Here is a 4,805-nt window from a genome sequence, read left to right as displayed (position 1 = left end):
TACCCTACAAAAGCAGGTGTACACATATTTTTTTTTATTTTTTTTTTTCCCCTAAGCAAACTTGAGTCTAAAAAAAGAAAACCTCTTTGCTCTGAAAATTAACTCCTTTTGATTTCTGCCTTAACTCTGCTGCCATGCTAATACATACCCTGCTGACATACTGCTGATTCATACCTATATATTACGAACACTAATGTTTATGCACTTCTTCATATGCACTTGTAGGATAACTTGCACCTTTTCCTTTTTTTTTTTCCTTTTTTTTTTCCTGCTTTGCCCCCTGCAGTATGCATAGACTAAAATTGTAGGTGCCTTCTCAGCCTTTGTAAGGCTAAATAACCTGAACTGTTCTTTCAGTCGTGCTTTCTAGGCTTTTGATCAGATTCGGAGTCATCTCTTGCATCTGTTTGGGTCTTGTTTCCTTACGCCTGAATTCAGTTGTGAGATTGCTCAGGAGGTTCCTAAGGAAGCCCCCCACTACACTCTACGTTATTATCTTTTATTCTTCTCTCTCTGCTGGTAGTGCCTCTCCTGCCACAGTAGGGTGTAGATTTGCCTATTTCACAGGCCAGTCTCTTCCGCTGGATTATAATGATCGACAGAGCTCCTACTTCTGTCAGATCCTCTTGACTCTCTGTTGTCTAATGATCTCGGTGGAGAAATACAACCCTGAAGATCAATGACAGTCTCTCAGAGCTAACCTCCTAAAAGGTCTTCTGCGAGGGATAGCATTTAGGAAAGTATTCTCAGCTATAGAATGTATCTTTTGATCATTAATTGAATTATTCCATAATATGAAGGCATTAAAGGAATTACCAGCAATACAGACTCTTTTACTTAAAGGGAGGGGGGGAAAAAGTGCCAATTCTACAACTTACGTACACTTCACTCGCTTCACGATGTATGAGAACACCAGCTTCTTGTTCCCTGTCAGCAAACCAGACATTTCTGCCGGGCCGCATCACTGTCAATCCATGTTTGGAATCTTCCTTTGCGTAGTAGTTTCAAGTGCCTGTCATCTAAATGACTGTTATACTTTGCAGGTACAGCAGCGGTCTGCTGTATTTAAGCATAACTTGGGCATTGGATGTTTACAGTTTCCAAGTCTTTCGTATGCTCCGGCTCCCAGAGCCCTTCCTGAGCACAAGGAAGGAGGGAGGGCAGAGGAATCGGTTGGCCTTTGGGTGCAAGAGGCGCACATCCATCTTGTTCAGAAGTTAGGCTTGTAGTCCAGCTTGAACCAGTGGATATGTATAAAACTATACTTTGCTACCCTGTGCAAGTTTAGAGACTTCAGGAAAAAAAATACTGTTCTGCACTGTGATGAAACCAAATGTCCTGCAAGTGTTTCACGGGGAGATTTGCTCGAGGCAGTTTGTTGCCACCTTTACTGCAAGAACGTGGCTACCCTGCAACCCCAATACATTTTGAAACTGCTTGGCTATTTTTTCATGTTATGGTGGCTGGTTTTTCTTCCAGCTCCTTCTCTTGGAACTACTTCATTTCTCTGAATATTAAAATACTGAGTGAACCAGAGATGTCCTGATGGAAGATGGAGTTCAATTCCCCCTGCTGAGTTTTACAGAACAAGAACTTGAGTCCCGCTTACCATACCTCAGCTGCCTGTTGGCCAGCTGTCAGTGTCTTTTTCTATTTTCTAGTGCATTCTATTTAAAGATTATTTACATCTCTTTACTGTCTTCAACCTAAAATACTATGGGGTTATCTACTATATGGTTTTTTAAATCACACAAATGGATTTTGCTTAGTTGGGTTTTTTGTGGCAGTGTTTTTTCAAACCGGCTAAAGGGTCATCAGTAAAAGTTCATTTGCAGTTCTCATTTTTTGATGGAGTCTGGCACGCTTGTAACTCTTGCAACTGGTGAAAGTTCCCCCTAGAACCTGATCCAAAGTCAGTAGGTGCACTCAGCAGCTGGGGCAGAGTTTTTGCTGATGCTGGCAGATCTCTGAATGCCTCCATTTTCTATTCCAACAGCTTCTCTAGTAACAGCTTCTCAATTATGAATGCCTCCATTTTCTATTCCAACAGCTTCTCAATTGGGTTTGGGGTTTTGTTTCGGGGTTTTTTGAGTCTGTCATCCATCCCAAGTACACACATCTGCTGTTTCTTCTCTTTTAGCCTGTGTTCTGAGGGCATCGTGTGTACAGAACAGCCTCTGGCCCTGACCCCTCAGAGGCTGCATACTGTCCTGCGCTGCCTTCACCTGCCCAGAAACTCAGTAAAAATTTGTCCCGTAAAACTTGCCAACCAAGAGCAGCGAGTGCTCCTGGTCACAGTGACTATCAACAGATGTCCGCTATGATGCAAGGCCAAGACAGGCTTGAGGTGTCAGCACTCAATGTCGTTGAAGTCTGATACCTGTATCAAATTCTGCATTGGGAAAAGACCATTTACCACCACAGGCTTTTGTCACTCCTTGCTTTTGGAAGAGGTGGTGGGACCTCTGTGATGCTGAGTTGCTGGTCAGAAGAGAGTTGCTGCCCTGAAGCTGGGATACGCTGACTGACTTATACATGTCCTTCTAAAACAGCATTTGATTTCCTTGAAGCTGTCCCTGTTTATATTTTAAGGAGTGAATTTAACTGGTAGATTTTTGTTGTCTTCCATTTAGTCATTCCATGTGAAATGTTTTCAGTTTTAAGATTTAATGTGAACATCTTAACAAAGGTGACACACACTCATACAGCACACACTTAATCCAAGCTCTTGAGAACTTAGGCATTCTCAACATTGCCTGCTCGGTCATTTCATACACCAGCTCAGAAGACTCTTGCCTTCACGACTTCAACAGCCTTCCATCTATTTCATTTCCTTGTAGCTTCAGTTCAGAGGAAATTGCCCATATCAGCCTGCTGCAGGTTTTGGCAACTTCTTAAAGATACTGTGCTCGCTTCTTCCAATAGATTCCTTGTCCCAGCTATGTACGTCACACTCCATTACTTCCATCAGCTTCTCAAAAATCCTGGGCCTGTTTCAAGCAGGGTGGTTTTTTCTACTAAAACATGGAAGTTTAAACACCAAAGAAATTCTATCTACATTCTAGTCTTTGTTTCCAGATTCTGATGTTTCACCAAAATTCCTTGAAAGGCTATTTCTGATTTAAACCCCCTTCCTCTTTCAAATCTCGGCTTTTTAGCTCTTATCCTTGCTGGTTCTGTGAATAAAGTCCAAAAGAAAAACATAATAAAAATAAATGTCTCTCCAGGAGTCCCTAGATAGCTGTATTTAAAGCTAGGAACATAACACTCTTGCCAAACAAGCAAGGAAGAAAAATATGGTTTGAAATGGCCGTAACTTAGTAGGGCGGGAAGAGATTTTTGGCACCAAATGTGCAATTAAGTAGATTTGGGTGGGGTTTCATGGTCAGGCTGCAGCTGCAAGGCACCTTTGGCCTTCCCTCTTCTTCTGCCCCTTGGCCAGTGCCTTCCCCCAAGCTGGTGTTTAGTTGTAGAGTCAGAGACTGCTGGACCAGGAAGCCTGGAATTCCCTCCACAAAACAAAACTGCCGATCAGTTTCTAATGTGGTCAGTTTACTAAACCAGCTCTTGATGGGGCTGTGCAAATCCTGCTGCCCGTGCAAAGATGGCCATGTAGCAGAGAAGGGATGTGGGCTCACACTTCCATTGTACACGGATTTGGGTACGCTTAAGTTGATTGTCCAGGTGCACCATTAGCTCTCAGATGCAGTTACAGTACCTCTGCATCAAGTAATCGGTGTGTAAACGGACAGTGAGCTAATTTATGGGTTTCATCTTTTCCTAGTGACAAAACAAGGAGGCTTCTTGCAAGAAGCAAGGATTATCCAGCTAGTCGTCCAGCTAGGGATCCTTGCAGCCTACCATGTACTGAGAAGAGATTGTGCAGTTTTTGAAAGTTGAAGACAGACAAATTTAGGGTAGCTCTAATGTGCTGTGTCACTTCTCAGCAGTGCAGGTAGTTTAACAGTGAAATGACTTGCAGGGGTGTGATGGGTTCTCCTCTAGTGGGATGTTTTACATTCTGACAAGGGATAAGATTTTTCCAGGTTCTTTAGGAACTGAAGCCCCATTTCTAAAACTTATGTAAAAGTTGGGGTCCTGCTCAAAGATTAAACTGGACCTAATGTTGAAACATCTGAATTTAAGCCAGCTGGCTCCCTGGAGAAGTTAGGTATCCAAATGAAGTATCAAAGCTGCTTGTGTTAGGAGACTTAGATCCTCAGATGCAATCCACACAGCTGAGCAATCTGTCCTGGAATCTGGCAGCACTGGCCTGTAGGAAACATCTAGGATGAGCTCCTCAAGGACAAGCAGGTAGTGCCAGGTATCTACCCTCTGCTTAGGTTTCGCCGATGATGGACCTTTGTTGGCCTTTCTTCCACAGACACAAAGAAAGAAGCCTTTTTTATGCTATGGTTAGAGCATGGGGAGACTTGAACCCACATGCCTCAGGAAGGCAAGGCTGTGGGGTATCTGAAGGTGGGTACTGCTTTCTCTCCTGTTAAGACATTTCACATCCCGTGACATCTCCTAGTTGCTGAAGCAGGAGCTAGGGACTGGGTCTCACTGTCCACATTCCAGATGACTGCTCCACCCCATAGCATGTTGAGGAAATGGGTGTTAGGGGCGTACACATACCGCCATCTCATTTAACGTTTGTCAAAAAGAAATGCTTAGGCTATTAATTCCAAGGTAGGCTTCATGTCTGCAGCTCCTGAACAAGACAAGGCATCTCCTTTCAGCCCAAGTTAGGTGTTAAACAGTCTTTGAAGGCTTGTTTGTCCAGCCTGGACATCTCACCTGGC

The sequence above is a fragment of the Egretta garzetta genome, unplaced genomic scaffold, assembly GCF_000687185.1.
Source record: "Egretta garzetta isolate BGI_Z169 unplaced genomic scaffold, ASM68718v1 scaffold151, whole genome shotgun sequence".
Lineage (NCBI taxonomy): Eukaryota > Metazoa > Chordata > Aves > Pelecaniformes > Ardeidae > Egretta > Egretta garzetta.
The sequence above is the reverse complement of the archived record's forward strand: the minus strand, read 5'-3'. Positions refer to the sequence as shown.